The 26,110-nt window shown below is 45.5% G+C and overlaps 1 long non-coding RNA gene and 1 pseudogene across 1 annotated transcript; one reads left to right on the top strand and one right to left on the bottom strand.

The window, feature by feature from the left end:
- Nucleotides 1–16,824: 16,824 nt before the first annotated feature.
- Nucleotides 16,825–18,694, top strand: LOC147963843 (uncharacterized; annotated as a pseudogene).
- Nucleotides 18,695–24,220: 5,526 nt separating this feature from the next.
- Nucleotides 24,221–25,588, bottom strand: LOC147963842 (uncharacterized). Its single transcript, XR_015607403.1, has 2 exons — nucleotides 25,548–25,588; nucleotides 24,221–24,389 (listed from the first exon to the last, which is right to left on the bottom strand). It is a non-coding gene; the product is annotated as an uncharacterized LOC147963842 (long non-coding RNA).
- Between the last annotated feature and the right edge of the window lie 522 nt (nucleotides 25,589–26,110).

Here is a 26,110-nt window from a genome sequence, read left to right as displayed (position 1 = left end):
GAAGGTATGGAAAACGAGGTCTGTTTTCTGGGACTTGCAGTACTGGAAGATCCACCGTGTGCCTCACAGCCTTGATGTCATGCATATCACGAAGAACGTGTGCGAGAGTCTACTTGGTACCCTGCTCAACATGCTAGAGAGGACCAAAGATGGGCCGAAGGCAAGGGCAGACTTGAAATCAATGGGCATCAGGGAGGAGCTTCACGCTAATGATGATGATGATGATGATGATGATGATGATGTGGCGAAGCAGGACACAGAAAGTCGTCGCAAAGGCAAAAAGGCCAAGAAGACCGGAAATGACTACCCTCCCGCGTGCTTCACTCTAAGTCAGGAGGAGATCGAGCAGCTTTTCACCTGCCTCGTAGGGGTAAAACTTCCTTACGGTTTCGCGGGGAAGATAAGGAGATACCTAGACCCAGCGAAGCAGAAGTTCAGCGGGATGAAGTATCACGACTGTCACGTGCTGATGATGCAGATACTTCCAGTTGCAATCCGTGGGATCATGGACGCGCACGTCCGTGAAATGCTATTTGGCCTATGCAACTTTTTCAACGTCATCTCTCGGAAGTCGATTGGCGTGAGGCAACTCAGAAGGCTACTGGAAGAGATCATGGTGATACTATGCGAGCTTGAGATGTACTTCCCACCCGCATTCTTCGACGTTATGGTGCATCTGCTGGTCCATATCATGGAGGATATCATCCAACTCGGGCCGACGTTCCTGCACAACATGATGCCGTTCGAAAGGATGAATGGTGTCATCAAAGGATACGTTCGCAACATGTCACGTCCAGAGGGAAGCATAGCCAGGGGCTTTCTGACTGAAGAGTGCATCTCCTACTGCACGAACTCTCTAGGCATCGGGAACCCCGTTGGTCTGCCCGTCAATAGGCACCTCGACAGGTTCGCTGGATGGGGTCACTGCGAGGGTCGCCGCGAAATGCATGTCGACTTCGAGGGTCGACTCGCCGACTTTGAAAGATTAAACCTAGTCGCGCTACAACACATAGACGTGGTTGATCCTTGGGTGGTAGAGCGCAAAACCTTTATTGAGAAAACATACAATGACCGAGGCCAACAGAGGACGGAAGGAGATATAATCAAAGAGCACAAATCATGTTTCACGCGTTGGTTCAAGGAGAAGCTTCTGTCATACCCTTTACATGAGGATTGTTTCGCGGAAGAAAAACTCATATTCGCCTGGTCACAGGGCGCCGAGCACAACCTGATGACCTATGAGGCGTACGATATCAACGACTACACATTCTACACCGAGGACAAGGATATGAAGAACGATGGTTATCAGAACTCTAGGGTGATGATGGAATCCTACACCGGTAACGACAAGGACAGATACTACGGAAGGATCGAGGAGATCTGGGAGCTGAGCTACGCTGGAGAGAAGGTCCCGATGTTCCGTGTCAGATGGGCCAAGAGCGTCCTAAAAGAAGACCGGTATTTCACCACCATGGTTATACCCGAAGCCAAATCCAAGACTGTGGGCACAAACGTCACCGCGAAAAATGAGCCATGGGTACTGGCTTCCCAAGTGGACCAATGCTTCTTCATTACCGACCCGTCAAAGCCCAGTCGTGTTGTCGTGAGCAGAGGAAAAAGGAAGATCATCGGAATGGATGGAGTCACCAATGAGCAAGACTTCGACAAGTACGGCGACCCGAAGACGATGAAGTGCCATACACCACAAGAAGCAGGACCACCCTACCTAAAGGACATCCGTTCCACAGAAGAACTCCATTTGCGAAAAAGAAGGGCAAGAAGATTGTGAACAGATAGCTAGCTAAGAGCGATTGTATTTAAATTGTAGCCTTCATTTCTCGATTGTATTTCGACATATTGAAATGATATTTCTTCTATTCCAGTGTCCTCCATCTCGATCGCTACCCCCCCTCGCCAGATCCCCCTCACCGCCGAGCACCCCCCGCACCCTCCCCCGCTCCACCACTGCCGACGACCCCCCGCACCCTCCCCCGCTCCACCGTCGATGACCCCCCACACCCTCCCCCGCTCCGCCGCCGCCGACCCCCCGCACCCTTCCCCCGCTCCACCGCCGCCGCCGACCCCCCGCACCCTCCCCCGCTCCACCGCCGCCGACGACCCCCCGCACCCTCCCCCGCTCCACCGCCACCGACGACCACCCACCCCCTCCCTCCCCCCCGAGCGAGACCTACGGTTCAAGACGTCGCTGCCGGCCCTCCGCTAGGCAACAAAAAATCCTAAAAAAATACTAATGGTGCACATCTAGGGGGTGCACCATTGCTATCCAAAAAAAGATTACTAATGGCACACCTTTAGGTTGTGCGCCATTGCTATCCAAAAAAAAATTACTAATGGCGCACCTCTAGGGGGTGAGCCATTGCTATCCAAAAAAACATTTCTAATGGCGCACCGCTAGACGGTGCACCATTGCTAAGCCTCCCCCTCGCCAACCCCCTTTCTTCCCCCAATCGCCCCCACCCCCACCCATACTGCGCCGACCCATCTCGCCCCTCGCCTCTCGCCACCGCCGCCGATCCCCTTCCACCCACCGGCGACCTCGCCCCCGGGCCGCCCCCACCCACCCCCCCCTCGCCTTCCCAGCCCTCCAAACCCTAGAAACCCGCGACGCCCAGACCCACTGCGCCGCCCCGCCAGAGACTTGGAGCCTCGGAGCCCAAACCCACTGCGCTGCCCCGCCGGAGACTTGGAGCCTCGGAGACCCACTACGCCGCCCTGCCGGAGACCCACTGCGCCGACCCACCCACTGCGTCGTCTCCGCTCCGGCCACCACCTCATCGTGGTCAGGTAATCCCTCTCTCCTCCCTCCCGGCCATGCCCTCCCGGCCATGCGGCCTTCTTCTCTGTTTTGCTAGGTTTAGGTCAAATCCCTCTCGAATTTAGGTCAAATTAGTTTTAGCAACAAGAATTCAGGAAGCTTGCTTGAGTTTGTGTCCTTTAATTCTTCTTTGCAGCATTTTGCTTGTTTGTTGCCGACATCTTCTTAATCTTTTCCGATGTCATGTGGGCCACAAATGCGGGCCAGTGATCTCTGATCTTCTCATATCTGCCCTTGAATTCTGGTGTCTCTTTATTTTCGACAAACTTATTCAGCTCTTTCTTCCACCTCCTGAATAGTTCTGCCATCCTCTTAAGAGCAAAAGACTTGATTAATTGCTCTTTAACTGGCTTCTCTGGATCATCCTCTGGCGGTAGGGTGAAATTTGACTTCAGCTCAGTCCAAAGATCATTTTTCTGCATATCATTGACATAAGACACCTCAGGGTCTTTTGTAGCCGGCTTTAACCATTGCTGGATGCTGATCGGGATCTTGTCCCTAACCAAAACCCCGCACTGAGCAACAAATGCGCTCTTTGTCCGGAGGGGTTCAATCGGTTGGCCGTCGGGCGCGATTGCTATGATCTCAAACTTTTCATCCGAGCTTAACTTTTTCTTCGGGCCTCGTCTCTTTACCGAAGTTGTGCTTGATCCGAAGGGCTAGAAAAAAGGACAAAGACTTAATTAATATGTGTACATACCAAAACAATGAATGCATCAATTAGCTAGTCAGCAGAAGCTTAACTAATATATATACCTGGCCGGACTCGGTTCGGTCACCGGAGACGTCTTCACGGTCTCCTTCTTGCACCGGCATTGGGTCACCGGAGCCGTCCTCACGGTCTCCTTCTTGCACCGGCATTAGGTCACCAGAGCCATCATAATCATAGCCAGTTTCTTCCAGACCATCGGTGTCGTTGAGAAACAACGAGACGACGGCATCACTTCCTCGTGCGATTATGTCCCCCAACAACTCTTCTTGTACTTTGTCTCGGGCGGTGTCCATAGTTTCTACAAATATTGACAACATGGCAATTATTATTCAAACATGACAGATGGATATATTAGTGGCAAACGTAGAACTAATATTAATTAGTGGCCTCGATGCTGCTTCTCTAGGGTTTGGGGTGGCCTCGATGCTGCTTCTCTAGGGTTTGGGGTGGCCTCGACAACGCTTCAAGGATAAAAAAAGATGAGGAAGAAGAAAAAAAAAGAGGAACTCCTCTATTCTTTCTTCTCCTCTTTTTTTCTTCTTCTTCATCTTTTTTTTATCGGGAACGAGGGTCGTCGAGGGTCCCCGAGCGGTAGAGAAAACCCTAAATAGCAAGTATCGTGGGTGTGAGATACATGTGGCCGTCGGTGTCGGACACTACATCAACGTCCCACAAGTGACGTGGGCGTCGAAGCCTGCGCCACTTGTGGGACGTGGATGTAGTGTCCGACACTGACGGCCACATGTATCTCACACCGACGATACATTCTATTTAGGGTTTCCTCCATCGCTCGGCGACCCTGACCCTCGACGACCCTCGTTTCCGATAAAATAAAGAGGAAGAAGAAGAAAAAAAAAGAGAAGAAGAAAGAAACGAGGGTTTGGGGTGGCCTCGACAACGCTTCAAGGATAAAAAAAGATGAGGAAGAAGAAAAAAAAAGAGGAACTCCTCTATTCTTTCTTCTCCTCTTTTTTTCTTCTTCATCTTTATTTTATCAGAAACGAGGGTCCTCGAGGGTCACCGAGCGGTAGAGGAAACCCTAAATAGCAAGTATCGTGGGTGTGAGATACATGTGGCCGTCGGTGTCGGACACTACATCCACGTCCCACAAGTGATGTGGGCGTCGAAGCCCGCGCCACTTGTGGGACGTGGATGTAGTGTCCGACACCGACGGTACATGTATCTCACACCGACGATACTTTCTATTTAGGGTTTCCTCTACCGCTCGGCGACCCTCGACGACCCTCGTTCCCGATAAAAAAAGAGGAAGAAGAAAAAAAAGACTCCTCTCTTCTTTCTTCTCCTCGCCAATATATATACATATATATATATATATAAAACAAGCATATATAAGAAAAAATGGCATATATATGAAAAAAAAATGCTAGCTAGGGAGGGCGCCGGCCGGACCAGGAGGACCGTAGGGTCGGCGGTGAGGATGGCGACGGGGCAGTGGGCACGCGCTCGGGGTAGGGGGCGCGGGCAACGGCGACGGCAGGCCGGGGCGGCGCGCGTCTGGAAAGGGGCCGACGCGGGCGATGGCGAGGGCGGGCCGGGGCGGCGCACGTCGGGGCAGGGACGCGGGCGACGGCGACAGGGGCGGGCCGGGGCGGCGCGCATCGAGGCAGGGGCGTGGGCGACGGCGACGACGGGGGCGGGCCGGGGCGGGCGGCGTCGGCGTCGTCGGGGGCGGCAACTGCAAGATGAGAGTGAAAATTTCCTAAGTGTGGACTTATATAGCAGACCCTTTAGTCCCGGTTTGTGGCAGCAACCGGGACTAAAGGTGGGCATTAGTCCCGGTTGGTGCTACCAACCGGGACCAAAGGCCTCTTTTCAGCAGCCCAAATGGCGGGAAGCGGCGGCCTTTGGTCCCGGTTGGTAGCACCAATCGGGACTAAAGGGGGGCATTGGTCACGGTTCGTGTCACCAACCGTGACCAATGCCCCGTTTAGTCCCGGTTAGTGCCACCAACAGGGACCAAAGGCCTTGTGCTGTTGCGGCGTCGAAAGTTTAGTCCCACCTCGCTAGTTGAGAGGGGTGCGCAGTGGTTTATAAGCCCCACTGCCACACCCCTCTCGAGCTTCTCTCCATTGTAGGCTTACGGGCCTAATTGTCACTGCTATGCCTGTGGGCCTACTGTGCCTCCCGCGGGCCTGAATCCTGGCCCTTGGATGGGTTTCTAGTCGTATTCAGGCCGTGGGGGCCCAGTAGGTGGCATTTTTTTTGTTTTTTGTTGCTTTATTTTATTTTCTTTTGTTTTTGCTTTATTTTTTAATTCTTTATGCTTTTAGTTTTAGAAAAATTATAAACTTTTTGTTAATGCCATTAGTTTTCAAATTTGAAAACACTTTTTTTGTTTTTTTGTTTTCTTTGTTGCTTTATTTATTTTATTTTGTTTCTACTTACAACAAAATACTTATTGTTGCTATTTTTTCTAGTTTTTTTGTTTTGTTTTCCGCATTATTTATTTTCTTTTGTTTTTTGCTTTATTTTTTTTATTCTTTTTGGTTTTAGTTTTAGAAAAATTATAAACTTTCTGTTAGTGCCATTAGTTTTCAAATTTGAAAACACTTCTTTTGTTTTTTTTGTTTTCTTTGTTGCTTTATTTATTTTATTTTGTTTCTACTTACAACAAAATACTTATTGTTGCTATTTTTTCCAGTTTTTTTGTTGTGTTTTTTGCATTATTTATTTTCTTTTATTTTTGCTTTAATGTTTAATTCTGTTTGCTTTTAGGTTAGCAAAATTATAAACTTTCTGTTAGTGCCATTAGTTTTAGAAAAGTTATAAACTTTCTGTTAGTGCCATTAGTTTACAAATTTGAATAGTTAAAATTTGAATTCTTTGAAATTTGTGTGAATCACAAGTTTGTGATTAACTTACTAAAAAATGAGAATATATGCGCTTATAGAGAAAATTCAACCTAAATTCATACTAAATTTCTATGAATTTCAGAGAAATTCACTATGAATTTAGGTTAAACTTTTCTCTATTAGGGCATCTATTTTTACTTTGAGAGGAGCTCAACAAGGCAGAGAGGGAAGGGCTTATAAACCGGTGTGAGCCCCCTTTGGTTGGCGAGGTGGGACTATGCCCGCAACGAGGACCAACCCTTTAGTCCCGGTTTGTGGCACAAACCGGGACTAATGGTCATGGGCCAGCGGCGAGGAGCAAAATTATAAAATTTCTGTTAGTGCCATTAGTTTTAGAAAAATTATAAACTTTCTGTTAGTGGCATTAGTTTTCAATTTTGAATAGTTAAAATTTGAATTCTTTGATATTTGTTTGAATCACAAGTTTGTGATTAACTTTACTTTTTTCCAGTTTTTTTTGCATTATTTATTTTCTTTTGTTTTTTGCATTTTTTAATTCTTTTTGCTTTTAGGTCAGAAAAATTATAAACTTTCTGTTAGTGCCATCAGTTTTAGAAAAAATTATAAACTTTCTGTTAGTGCCATTAGTTTTCAAATTTGAATAGTTAAAATTTGAATAATGGTATTACGAGGGCCGAACCATAAGACATGAAAGCATTTCAAATGAACTCTGAAAAAGTTGAAAGGTGGCATGGTATCATAATTTCACCCACATAGCATGTGCATGTACAAAATGGACAATCGTAGCATTTTCGTGTGTTACAAAGTTGGCATGGTATCATCATAATAGTTGCAGGAGAAAGTCTTCACTTTTTCTTCGCTTGTGTCATTTTCTTATTGTGCCGTAACCATGGATAATCTTCATTGTTTATCAGGATGCTTGGGTCAGCCTTGACATTGAAGGGAGGAATTTCATGAAACTTTTCATAATCTTCAGACATGTCTGTCTTGCCGTCCACTCCCAGGATGTCCCTTTTTCCTGAAAGAACTATGTGGCGCTTTGGCTCATCGTATGATGTATTCGCTTCCTTATCTTTTCTTTTTCTCGGTTTGCTAGACATGTCCTTCACATAGATAACCTGTGCCACATCATTGGCTAGGACGAACGGTTCGTCAGTGTACCCAAGATTTTTCAGATCCACTGTTGTCATTCCGTACTGTGGGTCTACCTGTACCCGCCGCCTGACAGATTGACCCATTTGCACTTAAACAAAGGGACCTTAAAATCAGGTCCGTAGTCAAGTTCCCATATGTCCACTATGTAACCATAATATGTGTCCTTTCCGCTCTCGGTTGCTGCATCAAAGCGGACGCCGCTGTTTTGGTTGGTGCTCTTTTGATCTTGGGCGATCATGTAAAATGTATTCCCATTTATCTCATATCCTTTGTAAGTCAATACAGTCAAAGATGGTCCCCTGGACAACAAGTACAACTCATCACAAACATTGTTGTCACCTCTGAGACTTGTTTCCAACCAACTGCTAGAAGTCTTGATGTGTTCACATGTAATCCAGTTGTCGCACTGCTCTGGGTGTTTGGAGCACAGACTGTTCTTGTGTTCATCGACATACGGGGTCACCAAGGTAGAGTTCTGTAGAACTGTGTAGTGTGCTTGAGACCAAGAATATCCGTCCCTGCATATTATTGAGTCTCTTCCAAGAGTGCCTTTTCCAGTCAGTCTCCCCTCATACCGCTATTTAGGGAGACCTATATTCTTAAGGCCAGGAATGGAGTCAACACAAAACCCGATAACATCCTCTGTTTGATGGCCCATGGAGATGCTTCCTTCTGTCCTAGCGCAGTTACAGACATATTTCTTTAGGACTCCCATTAACCTCTCAAAGGGGAACATATTGTGTAGAAATACGGGCCCCAGCACTACTAGGGAAAAGCCTATACACAGAATTTTACTAGTAGTGCTGTACAAAATCAAGCGCTGCTGCTACTTAGTAGCAGCGCGCGTAAATAAACCGCGCTACTGCTATGACTTTAGCATTAGCGCGTACTAGCAAAAAGCGCTGCTGCTACGTTTGAACTGGGCGCACATGGCTAGCCCAACCTAGCAGTAGCGCATATAATGGCCCAGCGCTACTGCTAATCTCCTCAGCTACAGCGTGTATTCCAGAACGCGCTGTAGCTAACGTAACAGTAGCGCCCTTTCTGGAACGCGCTACTGGTACTTCTGACTTAACCACGCGGTTCGTCCTTCCCCACGGCCACTTCATCCCCCAAATCAACTCCACTCTCGCCGCCGCCATCGCCCCTCGACCGCCGCGCGCTCTCCCCACGCCGCCCCCGATCCCAGATTCAACGCCGGCCCCGCCCCCGACCTCAACGCCGCCCGGGGCGCCGCCCCGGACACCGCCCCCGCCCCCCCCGACCTCAATGCTGCCCCGGAGCCCCGACCAGGACCTCGACGCCGCCTGCCCCTCCCTCGTCGCAGGCACCCGAGGTGAGCACGCCTGCTCCTCCCTCTCCCCTACCTCTGCCTAGGGTTTCTACCTCCATCAAATTAGTTAGGGTGGAAACGAATCGGATGCGGATGCGGCTCAAATGAGTTAGGGTTCATATAAGGGTGGAAACGAATCAAATTTCTAAGATGAATCATAAAACGAGTAAAATTTGACCACTTATTTCACTTTATAGTTGGATAATTGGAATATCCATTACCACTTTCCACCCCTATAGGTTCATCAAATTAGATGGTAATTAGGGCAGTAGTTCTTAGGTACTAATTAGTTAGTAAGAACTAGGTACTAATTAGGTACTAGAATCCTTTTATTTATAGTAAGTTTATTTTTAGTAAGAACTAGTTGAATTAATAGAACTAGTTAGTAAGAACTTGTTGCTATTTTTTTAGTTAAAGCAATTTTCCCGCATCGACGTGGACGGTGCCTATCCCACATCCTCGTCGTCGAGTCGGCGGAGGACGACACCTGCTTGACCAGATGGGCCATGTCCGGGACTGGGCTCCGCCGGGGTGGTACTGGGAGGCGCTACCTACCGGGGGGCGCAGGTTGGTGAGGAGCCAGCCTGTCGTTGACCCGAACCTTCTTTGGTGGCGGTCGCGTGGGCCAGTGACGGTCCAGAGGCTCGAGGACTCCGCGGAGGTGGTGCGTCACCATGTCAGTGAGGAGGACGTGCACGTCCGTCGCTACTTGTTTGCGTTGGAGCACAGGTTCTCCAGGGATCTCACTTGAGCTATGATCCCATGATGGTTCCTTCTCTGTGGGTGTCCACCGCCCGCGTCGATACCCGTCGTGTGCTAGGGTTTTAGTTGTACTAGTGATGTTATATGTATGACACTATTCGGGATGTATTAGTGATAATATTCGACGATGTACGGACGCATGAGAAGATTTACTTTTGCTTATTGAATGCATGCTAATTTGAGTCTTATAAGATATTTTGAAATGTATATCTTGTGTTGCTCAATATCCAAGTGGCCGGTCATGTTTGCAGGTTACACCTCCGAGTGGCCTATGTTTTGCCGGAGTGTTGATTCATTTCCGTTCCGGCAAATTTCAGGCGCTCGATATATCCTATTTTAGCAAAGGTCATGCCCGATTTTTCCATGAATTTTGGCATGACTTTTGCCAGAATATGTAGGAAATATCGAGTGCCCCGGATTTGTGTGTTGAGTATCCTGGTAGTTGTCTTTTATCGATTTTCAATTAATGTTTTAACTATGAACATAGGAAATGTCTGACGACAAAAAGGATTCTGGTATGTGCAAATACTGCAAAGACGAGCACGGCCTGTGCGACGGAATCTTCCTAGATGATGATAGGCGCTTCAGTATCAAGCTGGACGAGAACTTCGAAGTGGTTACAGTAAGTCACAACGACAAGTCTTTTTTCGTAATTAAGCATGACATCTGCTTCATTTTCTTCAACTTATATTTTTTTACTATTCTATTAGCGTATCCCCTGCCATGGAAGAGTTTTTGTATTGGATAAGATAGGTTTCAGTCATACTATGAAGGTAAAGAAAGTTTATTTGAAGACCGAGCATGGTTATATTTTCCACACAAAATTATACAATTCACACGACTACACCTATTTTGGATGCAAAACATGGCAAGCACTATGCAAGACTTATGCATTTGAGCCTGATATGGTTATCACCTTTGATATTCGTCCGGAAGATGATATTGAAGGTAATACCGACATCTGGGTCGATGTGCAAACGCCTCTAGTTACACCAAAATGTAAGTTTCTCAACCATATTTATGTCTTTGATATTGTTTATTCAAAAATAGTTGACAACCAATTTGTATTGTCAGCTTATTTCGGTGCAAGCAAACATGTCCAGCGCTTGGTAGACAGGACCTACTACTGTCCCGGGGTTGAACTAAACTGTGAGGAGCTAAGTCATTATGTTTCATGGCTTGAGGATCTTGATACCGTCAAGACAAATTTTCTTCCTGGACTTAGAAATCTTAGTACTGAAAACGTGCGACCAATAGTGTTCATCATGAACTACGGTCACATCTATTTAGGAAGGATGGTAAGATTTTTACTATTTGTCCTCAGTGCATCTTTTCCATACATTATTTGTGAAGCTAAACTTCATTGCTAAGTATGTGACCATACGATGTTCTTCAACAGGGACTCCCGATGAATGTTGTGCCTTATGGGATCGAGACTAAAGGTACCATGAGTATCATTAGCTTACGGCCAAGATATCCTACATGTTACTTTAGTGCATTCAAGATCAGCGATGAATGCTTAATAGTGCAAGACTGGACCAGATATGTGATGGGGGAGCGCAGACAAGTACTAGGGGGCAGCAAACAGATGTGCTACCCAAAATTAGGAGACAGGTTCATCTGCATGCTCCAACTTGATTAAGGAGGAGAGCTACACATGTTTTATGTTGTTTTACCTAAGAGAGAGCAGCAGGAGTGATTATCTAGAAATGAGTTTGAGGATGATGATGTGCTACACTATTACTATGATGATAAAATAGCTAGTGTTGGTGGTAATGACTGATGATTATTATTAGCTAGTGTTAGTGGTGATTAAATAAATATTGTTGGTGCTAATGATTATGATGATGATTAAATAGCTTGTGCTGGCATATTAGATTCAAGTGGAGGCAACATGTGGTGCACATCAAAAGTACTACTAGTCCAAACTAGATCAAGTTTGGATTAGTAGTATACTTTTGACATGCACCACATATTGCCTTCACTTGAACCTAATCCACCTTCATTTGACACACTGTTATGGACATAATGATGTAAACCTCATAACTGGTATTGTACCAATATTTGTACGATGGCGCATAAATACACTAAAAATAAAAAAAATAAAAAAACAGTACTAGTAGCGATGGAAAGAAAACACGCTGCCAGTAGTTACATTAGCAGCAGCGTGGGAGTGAACAAGCCCTGCAGCTATTTGTCCTAGCAGTAGCGCGTGCGGCACGCGTTACTGCTAAGCAATAGTTGTAGCGCCTTATTAGTAGCGCGCCTACCCGCGCTACTAGTGAGCACAAAACCAGCGCTACTGCTAGGGTTTTCCCTAGTAGTGCAGGATGACAATCTCGTCGACTAGATGAAGTAGGACGTGCGTCATGATATTGAAGAAGAATGGTAGGAACACCAGCTCGAAACTGACAAGACATTGCGCCACATCACTCCTTAGCCTTGGTACGATTTCTGGATCGATCACCTTCTGAGAGATTGCATTGAGCAATGCACATAGCTTCACAATGGCTAATCGGACGTTTTTCGGTAGAAGCCCCCTCAATGCAACCGGAAGCAGTTGCGTCATAATCACGTGGCAGTCATGAGACTTTAGGTTCTGAAACTTTTTCGCTGGCATATTTATTATTCCCTTTATATTCGACGAGAAGCCAGTCGTGACCTTCATACTGAGCAGGCATTCAAAGAAGATTTTTTTCTCTTCTTTCGTAAGAGCGTAGCTGGTAGGACCTTTATACTGCTTCGGAGGCATGCCGTCTTTTTCGTGCAAACGTTGAAGGTCCTGCCGTGCCTCAGGTGTATCTTTTGTCTTCCCATACAGGCCCAAGAAGCCTAGCAGGTTCACGCAAAGGTTCTTCTTCACGTGCATCACGTCGATTGAAGAGCGGACCTCTAGGTCTTTCTAGTAGGGTAGGTCCCAAAATATTGATTTCTTCTTCCACATGGGTGCGTGTCCCTCAGCGTCATTCGGAACAGCTAGTCCACCGGGACCCTTTCCAAAGATTACGTAGTGTAAATCATTGACCATAGCAAGTACGTGATCACCGGTACGCATGGCGGGCTTCTTCCGGTGATCTGCCTCGCCTTTGAAATGCTTGCCTTTATTTCGACATTGATGGTTGGTCGGAAGAAATCGACGATGGCCCAGGTACATATTCTTCCTGCATTTGTCCAGGTATATACTTTCAGTATCATCTAAACAGTGTGTGCATGCGTGGTATCATTTGTTTGTCTGTCCTGAAAGATTACTGAGAGCGGGCCAATCGTTGATGGTCACGAACAACAATGCCTTAAGGTTAAATTCCTCCTGTCTGTGCTCATCCCACGTACGTACACCATTTCCATTCCACAGCTGTAAAAGTTCTTCAACCAATGGCCTTAGGTACACATCAATGTCGTTGCCGGGTTGCTTAGGGCCTTGGATGAGAACTGGCATCATAATGAACTTCTGCTTCATGCACATCCAAGGAGGAACGTTATACATACATAGAGTCACGGGCCAGGTGCTGTGATTTCTGCTCTGCTCCCCAAAAGGATTAATGCCATCCGCGCTTAAAGCAAACCATACATTCCTTGGGTCCTTTGCAAACTCATCCCAGTACTTTCTCTCGATTTTTCTCCACTGCGACCCGTCAGCGGGTGCTCTCAACTTCCCATTTTTCTTTCGGTTCTCACTGTGCCATCACATCAACTTGGCATGCTCTTCGTTTCTGAACAGACGTTTCAACCGTGGTATTATAGGAGCATACCACATCACCTTTGCAGGAACCCTCTTCCTGGGGGGCTCGCCGTCAACATCACCAGGGTCATCTCGTCTGATCTTACACCGCAATGCACCACATACCGGGCATGCGTTCAGATCCTTGTATGCACCGCGGTAGAGGATGCAGTCATTAGGGCATGCATGTATCTTCTCTACCTCCAATCCTAGAGGGCATACGACCTTCTTTGCTGCGTATGTATTGTCGGGCAATTCGTTATCCTTTGGAAGCTTCTTCTTTAATATTTTCAGTAGCTTCTCAAATCCTTTGTCAGCCACAGCATTCTCTGCCTTCCACTGCAGCAATTCCAGTATGGTACCGAGCTTTGTGTTGCCATCTTCGCAATTGGGGTATAACCCTTTTTTGTGATCCTCTAACATGCGATCGAACTTCAGCTTCTCCTTTTGACTTTCGCATTGCGTCCTTGCATCGACAATGATCCGGCGGAGATCATCATCATCAGGCACATCGTCTGGTTTCTCTTGATCTTCAGCAGCTTCACCCGTTGCAGCATCATTGGGCACATCGTCTGGTTCCTCTTGATCTTCACCAGCTCCCCCGTTGCAGCATCACCGTATTCTGGGGGCACATAGTTTTCATCGTACTCTTCTTCTTCGCCGTCTTCCATCATAACCCCTATTTCTCCGTGCCTCGTCCAAACATTATAGTGTGGAATGAAACCCTTATAAAGCAGGTGGGAGTGAAGGATTTTCCGGTTAGAGTAAGACCTCGTATTCCCACATTCAGTGCATGGACAACACATAAAACCATTTTGCTTGTTTGCCCCAGCCGCATCGAGAAACTAATGCACGCCCTTAATGTACTCGCAGGTGTGTCTGTCACCGTACATCCATTGCCGGTTCATCTGCGTGCATTATATATAATTAAGTGTCCAAATTAATAGAAGTTCATCATCACATTAAAACCAAAGTGCATACATAGTTCTCATCTAACAACATATAGCTCTCCAGAGCATCTAATTAATTAAACCATACATTGAAACTATGTAAAACATTTCAATGCAAAAACAAATGCGATCATAATCGCAACCAAGGTAACAATTGATCCAACGGCATAATGATACCAAGCCTCGGTATGAATGGCATATTTTCTAATCTTTCTAATCTTTAAGCGCATTGCATCCATCTTGATCTTGTGATCATCGACGACATCCGCAACATGCAACTCCAATATCATCTTCTCCTCCTCAATTTTTTTATTTTTTCCTTCAACAATTTGTTTTAACCTCTCGACAATAGGGTCGGTTGACATTTCCGATTCCCATACATCCTACATAAATAAAATCTATGTCACGTTGGTCGACGTAATTTTCATAAACAATAAATGAACCAATAGTTATAAAGATAATATATATACCACATCCGAATCATAGACAGGACGAGGGCCGACGGGGGCGGATACCAAAACCATCGCACTATATAAGATGCAATAATAAAAGTAAGAAAATAATACAAGTATCTATGTAAACATACAAGTAAGAATATTTTTCCTTTTAGAAAGAAGATAAGAACAAGAGGCTCACCAGGGTGGTGCCGACGATGAGCTTGGCGCGGGTGATCGACGGCGGTGAAGACGGGGACGGGACGTGACGGACCGCTAAACCTAGACAAATATTATGGAAAATGGAGTTGGGAGGTCGAGCTTGGAGAGGAGAAAGCTTAAGTAGTGTGGCTCGGACATTCCATCGAACACCTTGTGTGCATAGGAGGTGAGCTAGAGCACCACCAAGCCCTCTCCCCCTCGGCCAGAGAAAAACAGAGCACTGGGGTGCTCTGCTCGTGAGCGAGAGGTATATATAGGCACCTCATTGGTCCCGGTTGGTGACATGAACCGGGACTAAAGGGGAGCCTTTGGTTCCGGTTCAAGCCACCAACCAGGACCAATGATGGTGGGCCAGGAGCTAGGCCCATTGGTCCCGGTTCATCCCACCAACCGGAACCAAAAGGTCCAGATGAATCGGGACCAATGGCCCACGTGGCCCGGCCGGCCCTGGGCTCACGAACCGGGACCAATGCCCCCATTGGTCCCGGTTCTGGACTGAACCGGGACTAATGAGCTGACCCGGCCTGAACCAAAGCCCTGTTTTCTACTAGTGATACTGTTTAGTAATAGGGTCAGGTGAATCACCAAATCCACATCTGCTGCAAGTCACTTAGTCCAACGAGTCACGAGTGCAATCGGTCCATTGCTCCATCAGTTTCACCAATCTCGACCTCTATAACTCCTACTCGTTACTTGTCAACTTGGATTTGCACTAGACAGGTGCAAAAAACATGTGCCACCCGTGAGAAATAACTGTTGAATATATAGTCGAATATGGTAGATAACGCTAACGATGCTTTATTATAATCAATATTTTTCACATAAATTAGTTTTGCATCGCAATGAATCAAAAATGGAAAACGATTTTCAATCGGATGATTTTCCACTCGCGTAAACCACGTGCTATGGACGCGCATGTCTTGGTGGGGCCCGCCCACCTGCTAGCCTTATCTCCTCGTCCTCTAGCGCAAGCTCGATTCCCTTTTCCCGTCCCCGCACATCTCGCCCATGCCTGCTGTGTCCGCCATGGTTGCACAAGCTCCACCTACTGGTGCGCCAGAAAACACAAACCAGTGCTGGCGTGCTGCGACACAACACTCCTTGACATCGGTGCTCCGATGCGACACCGCCGACGGCTGCTATCCAACACTCATGAGTGTTGCACTGCCACACGACCGTTGGTGGCTGCTGGTGCTGCAACGCAGCCTCTCCGGCGGTGCGATGCAGGACTTCACGGTGTTGCGCTGCCGTAGGCCGGCGACGGAGCTGCAATGTAGCACGCGAAGTGCTGCAACCCACGGATCTCGCTGGCGGCGGAGTTGTGATGCAACCCCTAACGTACTGTGCCCACAGATCTTGCCGGCGGCGGAGCTGCGATGCAACACCCAAGGTCTTGTTGCGTGGCGGAGTGGCACCTACAAGCTGGGGCGGTGATATTTCTACCGACGACGCATGCATTGCGTTTGTTGTGGCCAGTGGCCCAAAAGAGAACAAAGCAAGAGGAGATCGGAGCGGCATCTTGTTGACTCATCCAACAACCAGGAAAGACGTATCCGACGGTTCATGACCCGGCTGATTTCTTCAGAAAATCGGCCGGCTGATTCATAGCAGCGGCCATAAAAAAATGACCATTTTTGTTAGCTTCAAAGAAACAGTTAGAAAATTCTGCGTATACTGTCTTTTTTTTGAGAGAGAGACTGCGTATACTGTTTGTATTTGAGGGAGTATAGCGTAGTGGGCTTTCTCTCCCGAAGTAGGAAGGGTTTGCCTTTGGGCTTTGGGCTTCAATCTCAGTGGCAGCCGTGACTCTGCAATCTCACACTCTGCTATCCTCACATCGTGGGTTGCCGCTTCCAAACACTTCCCACATGAGCTGTGAGGAGATGAGCCGCCGCCCCCCGCTCCCGCCGGCGGCGGCCCCGCCGCTGGAGGACGACAACCTCCTCTCCGAGATCCTCCTCCGCCTCCCGCCAGATCCGTCCTCCCTCCCTCGCGCCTCCCTTGTCTCCAAGGGCTGGCTTGGAATCGTCTCCGACCCCGGCTTCTCCCGCCGCTTCCGCCTCCACCACCGCCACAACCCACCTCTCCTCGGGTTCTTCTACCACGTCTCGGACTTCGAACCTGCAATGGATCCTCCCAATCGTGTCCCGGATTCCCACCTCTCTTCGTGCCTCGAGACCCTCGACGACGACCGCATCTGGTACTTGATGCCCTTGGGATCCCGCCATGGCCTCCTACTCACCTTCTGCGAATTGTGGAACAAGCTCTTGGTGTGGGACCCCTTCAACATCGACCAGCACCACCTTGCCGTTCCCCCGGAGTTCGATGTGGAGAAGGCCCTGGTCAGCTAGGCCAGCGGGGCGGTGTGTCGCGCCGCCGGAGACAGCCAACACTTCCAGGTGGTCTTGGTAGGCACAGAGACAGCTGACCAACAACATACACGGGCAATCGCCCGTGTTTACTCATCGGAGACTGGCGGATGGGGTGATATTGTCTCGACACCGCTTCCATCCAAGGCTTCTAGTTCTACTATGGGCGAATTTCCCACCATGATTACAATGTTCGTAACTATCAGTGTGCTAGTTGGGCATTCCCTTTACTGGTTGCTCATTGACAGATTGGCAGAAATTAACACATTGGATGGCATCCTTGAGTTTGATTTGGAGAGGCAGATCCTAGCTGTGATACCGGTGCACGTAGATATTGCCAATAATAGTCTAGCCCAGTTCCAGGTTATGCGGGCAGAGGGTGGTGGCCTTGGTATTCTCTCTTTGTCAAAATTCAGCGCCCAATTATGGAAGATGGAGACTGATTCTGATGGTGTTGCTTCATGGATGCTGCAAAGAACTATCAATCTAGTTAAACTACTTTCCACGGATTCAGATATTGAGAGAGGGCCGCCCCCAATGATATTAGGGTTTGCTGAGTACAATAATGTGGTATTCCTACGGACACATATTGGCGTCTTCACGATCCAGCTTGAGTCCATGCAGTTCAAGAAAGTTTCCAAAACCCTCATGGGTCGCTATTTTCCATTCGAAAGTGTCTATGCTGCAGGAGGTAATAGCATATGCCTTTACATTGCTGGTATAACAAAACCAAGATATTACTTATAATTGGTTGGTTGAATACCGCTCAAATCCTTTCGTGTTAAGATAGCAATTTTAAGTGGCTCTATTTAAATTGTTTCTTGCTACTTGATGATCTTGTCGACATATAGCAATTTTCTTCTAGCGTCCTCTTTTCGGATGTTTGTGTGGTGGCATTTCCTGTGATGGTTATGATTTAGGGAAACATCTTTTAGTGGGTTTATTAGTATGGGTGTATTTTATTTTAACAGATATAGCATGGAGCGAGCTTAAGCATAATTTTAGGCAACTTCTTCCTTCAGTTCAGCTAATAGTTTGAGTGTGCGGGGTTCTTCATTTCTATGACGGTACCGAGTATATATTGTTTTGAGAATATTTGTCTTCCTTTGATGGTAGATGGGTTTTGTTTATATACTCGTCATGATGTATCAAACCCAAGCTGTTTTCCTCTTAACTCCATATATGAGTTTGTCCAAATATCTCATCGATGCGCCCTTGTATCTACTTATCTGATATGAATAGTAGTATCAGTGCATAGCTGGAGTGCAGATGTTTCTGGAAATGAGGTACCTAATGGCTAGAATACCCCCTTGTAGGCAAGCGTATTGGTGGTGGACATGATGGAGCTGAACTTTTACATAATACATAAGATGATTCGTCAGATGGATATGCTATTGTGATGCATTAACTGAGTAAGTAACCTTATCTTTAAGTAGTAGCAGAATGATTTATTTTTCCTTTACCTTGCATCGTCTATATTTTCTATTTACTTTTTAGTGGTTGCAACATTGCATTACTTTTTAGTGGTTGCAACAAGTACTCCCTCCATCTGGACATAAGTGTCGCTCAAACGGATGTATCTAGCGTTACGCTAGATCAGCGCTCACCATTTGAAGGACGGTTATTTCCGGACAGAGGGAGTAATTGATACCCAACAATACATTAGCATTTGGCTCGAACTTCGTTTATTAACTTGGGCCTATATAAATTGCCATCTCACATTGCTGCTCATTTGGAATTGTTGTAATACCTAGTGCTCGCTTGCAATTATTGTACAATATTAGCCTTGTAGGAGGTTTGCTTAAATATTTTATGAACATGCCTTTCTTTATCACTCTTAACTCATATGTAATATCCCTCAAGAAGTTTTTTTAGATATTAATATTTTCTAGAGTAATGGACCGTTGTATGACCGAAGAGTCCACATTCATCAAGGTTTTATCCAATACCATTAAAGCGCCACACTCTGGCAGCCGTGTGGGGGTGGCACTCCAAGTGCCAAAAACATCAAAGTGTTAGTTCAAAAAGACTCCCGCCCATTGCCAGCAATCGACGGTAGTCTCGGGGAGTACACCCAGTGGGAGCACTCAGCATGCCTCATAGGAGGACGTACAAAAAAACCGTTGGCAATCGCTCCCCAGAGCAAAAATGCTAAGTTCTAAGATTCCCGCCGACTGCAACCAGTCTTTGACGTCGCCCTCCCGCGCCCGCACGAGTAGTTGGCCAGGCCCAGTTCGCTGCTCCGCTAAGTTGCGCCTGGTACACGCCTTTGCGCCGCCAGATCCAGCCTGGCAGGTTGTTGCCTTTTCTTTTCTAATTATCCAGATATTCAAATATTCCAAGAATATTCATTTCAAATCCAAATTTGATGATTCAAATTCCTACATGCCCCTAATTTCATGATCTATCCAATGGTGTATGATGCACATTTTTTCATGTAGCATTTTCTGCATGGCAGCGCTCACCATGCATGGCTTCTGCACGCATCTACTCCCTCCATCACAGTTTAAAGGGCGTATCTCCAAAACCAATTTTTTTCACAATTAGAGGGAAATAGGGCGCAGGTCATTAATTAGCCCGCTGAAATTATTCCTTCCGCTTGCCTTCCTGATACGCATGCATGGTGTGAACTGAAACTTTAGGTGGAGATGTGAATCGGTTTTGTTCGCATGCATGGGTGTGCGAGGCCTTTTATTGGACGGGGAGGTTACTATGCATTTGTTTGGCGATTAATTAGGCACATATCCTTAACTATCGCAGCTCCAGCGCATCATTTATTCCTGCCAATCGCTAGCGACCTTGGGCCCAGAGAGATGTGAGGTACGCCCTTTAATATGTGATGGAGGGAGTATCCTTCATAGAGTCCGATGCAGCCACTATCAACGTCGTAGCATGCAGCAGTTGTAGTCATCTCCAGCATTGACACTGAGATTCGATTTGTCGTGTGAACTTCCATTACAGAGAACTCAATTCACTGTAATTAAGAACAAGAAGACACAGGGGTCGGCAGGTCACCTTGTACCCCATGTGATATAGAACCCATCACAGGTTGAGGAACGTAGACATCGGGGTGGAAGGGGGTTCCGGACTCACCGCAGTGGAGGTCCGGGGCGAGGCTGCCAGAGCGTGGCAAGCGCGCCCATCTGGCTGCACCACGACCTCCAGCTCTTCGGGAAGTCGTGGAGGAGGAGCACCGCTGGACGGCTCATGGGCGCCTGCCAGTTCCAGGCTTCCCTCTCAGGTTAATTAGGAGTAAGCAATTTTAGCGTTAATTAAGTGCACCATGAATTTCTGGACACATACATGGTCATAGGTTGCACCTTATTCTTTTTTTTATTCAGTCGATTTTTAATCAGGTCTTTAGATAGATTATTTCCACGATGGAAGTATCATGTATCAGACGCGCACAATCCCATCCCTCGAGTTAATCCTTTTCTGGTCTTTGTTCTAATTCCATCTGTTCTTTGTTTTCCGAGGAGGCTTGTTGATATTTCAGATAAGTTATAAACGTAAATAAATTGGTAACATTGAATATAAATTATCGAGGTGGTATTAATCACAAATAGATGTTAGCTTTTTTTAGGGATAAATAGATGTTAGCACAGATGGTTTGCCCAGCTCTACCTCATACGGGAGGTTGTGAGTTTGATTCCCCACAACTCTTACAACTCTTCTGTTTGATTTTATGAGGCCCACTTGGTGTATTGTGGCCCATAAACGAATTGTTTTTTTGTTTTTTTGGGGAAAATTAATTATGGGTGGCGGGTTTTTCTAAAAAAGTACAGGGGGTTTTCTGAAAATATGCCTGACGGACTAAGAATACGTATTTGCTTTATTAGTAGGTATAGATTATCTATTTATCTAGCCATAGTGAACATTTCTCCTATGCCTAGTTTCTGTTTGACCCATTAAATAGGTCATTTCTTTCTTTATGTCAACCTTGTAAATCCCTAGGAAAATCATTTGAACTCCAAATCCAGTGAAACTAATTTCTAAATGTTTCTAAAATCATGCCTTATTTAATGAGTACCTTCACTCGTTTTTACAAAAGGCATTTTGTGAACTTCTTGGATGTTCATTATTCCATTGATTCCACCTATATGAAATGTTCAAAAATATCACTAGCTCTAAAATTAGTAGGGTTACTCTGGTTATTTTATAGCCAGAGAGGTCCTAGAAAAGTGAAATTCCTATTTTTTTAGAGCACTTTTATTTTCTGCCTTGTTGTGTTTATTATTGTGATTGCTTTCTACGTTAGTTGACGAAGTAGACAGAGTATTTGGAGAAGGACCAGAAGCATTTGAAGACTTTGCTAAGCCAGGCAAGCAACCTTTTGACCATGTTGATTCACCCAAGTTTTGCTCATGATGTAGTTTATTTTCGTGCATCAAAATTTATGATTATGCGCTGCTAGTAGTTGATCCTATTTGCATGACATAAGCGACACCCTAGATGTCGTTATTACCTCGACTTTGATAACCCAGGAAACACAAATGGGCACAACTACATGCTATGGTAGTTGCTTAGCCATGAAAAATGGGTAGCAAGCTTATAGGTTGGACACAAGCAAAAAAAACCATTACAAAAGTTATGTGAAAACCCCATCGGATAACGAAGGTTCCCGAGGGAGGAAGTAAACCAATGTTTTCGGAAAGGATTAGATGCTAAGATGTGTTGTCGGCCCAACACCTAGCGCAACCACACTACCTCTTATATGGGAAAGATGCATTATTGAGTACCTTGTTTGATACTACAAGAGGGCCCACATTTCTAGTGACGAGTGCGGTTGTAGCCAATCTCGGCACGCGGTCATTGTTGAATCGGTGGCTATGCTTGATTTATATCGGCAGCGGGCACATCGTTGGTACCCCTCGTGCGTGGGTGATATGATGGGCCTGGGACTTGTAGCTCCTTATACAAAAATGTTATGATGAGGATGTTGCACGGGGAACGAGTACCAGCGTGTGGTCTCTCTAATAGTGTCTTCTGAGGAAAGGTATTGATCAGAGGCTTGTCTCAGGTGCAAGTCAGTTGTGCGGTGAGACGTTGTTGTTGACACGAAAGCTCTCCGGTTCTTGTGGGTAAAGTGTGCAACCTCTGCAGAGTGTAAATCTATTCGAATAGCCGTTGCCCTCGGTTAAGGGCAGTTGCAATGACCCCGCTGAGACTATGTCCATAAAAACCTGATGATGATAAGGATGCTGATGATATGGAAAGATGCTAATTATGATAATGAGGGATAATTGGTACCCAGACTTGATGATGAGATGATTTAGCGTTGAACTTAACCTGTTTATGTTGATATCTGTAACCTGAGGCTCCGTGGTTCTTCCGACCTCGAGGCCTTGTTAATTTCCAAAAGTAGGACATGTGCATTAAAAACCAGCTTTCCGCAAATTTTTAAACTTAGTATAGAAGCCTTTCCTTTGTACTGAGCCTTGCATGAATATTCTGCTATTACGTTCCTTGGGTTGCCTGCGAGTACATTCAAACGTACTCACCTGGCTTGTCCCTGGCTATCAACTTGGCCAGGTATGGAAGATACAATCAACTTGGCCAGGTATGGAAGATACAGGTTATGAAGATGTGTTCTTCGATGATGTCGATGTGAACTAGGCCGCTTCCCCAGTCAGCTTGCCTGTTGGTTATGGCTCGCTACGTGGGTTCAAGTTATCGCCGCTGTTTCCGCTGCACCATTGTGAAGTAGTTTCTGCACCGTTAGGGCTCCTCAATTGATGAGGATGAAGTCAAAGTTGCTATCATCTCGAGAATGTTCGGTAACAGATTATCTGCCGTGGCCAACCCCCACTTGTTTGATCTTTCTGAGCTTGTGCAACAGGTTGATGGTCTTTGGCTACCTCTCGGACCCCTTCTCTGGATAGGAGGTTGATAATATGGTCAAGCAAATTACCCTGGCCTTGACAGCTTTAACGGGTTGTTCATCAAAAGATGTGTACAATCATCAAAGATGATCTTTACAGCCTTTGTGATGACCGTTATGAATCTGCCATCCTTCATACACTACAGGAAAAAACTTTAAAGCCGTGTACCCAAAGAACTCGGCTTATGTCGATATAAACTCGGTTTATATATAAGCCGAGTCAAACTCCCGGCTTATATGACACGGTTTACACTTGATCGGTTTATACACTATAAGCCGAGTGCCAGTGGGAAAACACTCGGTTTACGTATAAGCCGTGTGTTTATACGAGGCTCTCGGCTTACTAAAGTAACATGACGGCAGCCGGGAGATAACGGCCACGTGTCACCGTCTGTATAAACCGAGTGCCCTCGAACGCTACACAGTTTATATATAAACCGAGTGCCTAACTGAGCCGCACGGTTTAAATATAAACCAAGTGCCAACGAGCACTGCACGGTTTAAATGTAAACCGAGTGCCTAAGCGAGCCGCAAGGTTTAAATATAAACCTTGTGTCTGCACAAGCTGCACGGTTTAAATATAAGCCAGGTGCCTTTGTACACGGCTTATAGGACATCCACTGTTAAACATATCCTATAAGCCGGGTGCCTGCATCTGGAACACTCGGCTTATAAAGCTCCCCGTGGCATAATATGCCTATAAGCCGGGTGCCATGTCCCTGGGACACTCGGTTTATATGCCAAATAGCATTTTTTTTCCTGCATGCTTCAGCGAGCAGCAGCAAGATGGCTTATATATCCAGCAATATATTGATCGATCCAGCTAGCAAAATGACCAACAATATATATCCAGCAATATATTGATCCAGCAAGCAAGATGACCAACAATATATATCCAGCAATATATTGATCCAGCAAGCAAAATGACCAACAATATATATGCAGCAATATATAGATCCAGCAAGCAATATATATCCAACGAAAATCCACACATGCGTACATATGCAACAATAGTTCGCAAACAAAAGGACCATAAGTTCCGAGTCCACACATGCGTACATATCCAACAAGGTTCACAAACAAAAGCACGAGTTCCAAGTTCACACAAAGCATGAAGCTCAAAGATGCAATGAGCTCCACTATAGCATGTATGCCCACCGTCAACGGCATCCACGATGCAAACCTATAAGTCCATTACCAAACGCATGAGTTTCCAAAGTCAAGTTTCAAATGATCGATAAGGCATAAGAGTCAACAAGCATCAACATATAAGGTTCAAATTGAAACTAAGAAGTATGAACAATATAAGCATCAACACGTGTGGGCTTTACTATCAACAAGTAGGTAGAAAATGCGACTTGCTGCACCCGACAGCGGTGCTGTCGGGTATAGTCATATCCCACCCGATAATACAATCATTGAAGCATTGTAAATATAAAAAATAACATAATGCAGTTGTGTTTATCAATCTAAAACACGCATTCGCACGCGGTGCCTGGCTCAAGTAAACAAAGTACATATTGTTGCAAGAATAGTTGCCAAGAATAGATCATTTTAATGCATGAAAGCATGAAATTGCTTTTATAGATAACATAATTGTATCCAATATAGGGAGTTTGCCCTGTCCAACCCTATGTTTGAGCACACATATATAAAATTATGCATCTGTGACATAGCCACAGCAACGTAATACTACTTTGGGGCGCGCTGCCTGTCTCGGGTTGATCCAACATTTGATATTTTGTAATGAAAGAGGTAGGAACAAGCAGAATACATGCATCTCATAGAAAATGGTACCGTAGTACCAAGTCGATTACATATGGTGATAGGTTTTCTTCATCCAGTTCAAAAATACACTGATACACCAAAAGCAAGCCAATGGCAGTCCAGGATAACAGATTTATATGGTTTTTCTATGTCATATAGTGATAGCAGTACATTATATAGTAGACTAAATAAAAATATGGCTTTGTTTGAATGCCATGCCATCTGGCTCACCCTGCGTGTTGCGCTGCAAGGATCTGCTGATGGAGATTCATATAACACTGTGTTTAATTGGACAGCGAGGATATAATTTATGACTTCAAAACTTATGAATAGAATTTACGCACCACATGTCCTCATCACGGGTGTTATAAAATAAAATGTCTATCATGTAAGTTATTATTCCTAATTGAGCAATCGATTCAAAAAAATTCACAGGATTCTGCCCTCATGAGTAAATCTACATACTTTTTAGCGCACATTAAATATTCTGCGAGCAAAAGTTTGATCTTACACTGCAAATTTTGAGCTTTCTCAATAGAATCAGAAAACAGAACAACAAGTGCTGATTACTTACTCTTATGATAACTTCAATTAGAGCCAAGTCTGGTGGGATTTGTCCTGAAAATAAGTAAGAAAAACATAGAAAATGGCATTAGATACAAACAGAATCATAAGACCATTGCTCTAAGAAAAAACTGGACAGCAAATGAGAAGGATGAGACATCACTGAAATTATAATTTATAAATTGCATGGAATCTCTAAAAGGCTTACATTCAAGAACGGAGTGAATATATCCACTAGCATGGCCCAAAAAACACAACATTACTAAAACGTCTTTCTAATTTTGATGGAGGTACTGCCAAAAGTACGGCAAGAAATCACAAATTAGAACACCAGGAAGCGAACATTTAAAATGAATATTTATATTGGAACAGAGAAAATAACATAAAACAGACCTGATAAATAAGCCACTCGATGCAAGGGTGAAAAATAAAAAGGAAAAATATGCAACAAACATGTCTCAATAATGATCTGCGATCAAGTAATTTTAGAGATGTCATTTTGAAGAGAATATCTTAAGTAGAGCACTGCATGTATTTCTCATACTACATGAAAAGAAAAGGCCATACTATGCA

Source organism: Triticum urartu, chromosome 6A, assembly GCF_056163025.1.
Source record: "Triticum urartu cultivar PI428250 chromosome 6A, HENAU_Tu73, whole genome shotgun sequence".
In the NCBI taxonomy this organism is placed as follows: domain Eukaryota; kingdom Viridiplantae; phylum Streptophyta; class Magnoliopsida; order Poales; family Poaceae; genus Triticum; species Triticum urartu.
Note: the sequence above shows the minus strand (reverse complement) of the source record. Positions and strands in the feature narration are given on the sequence as shown.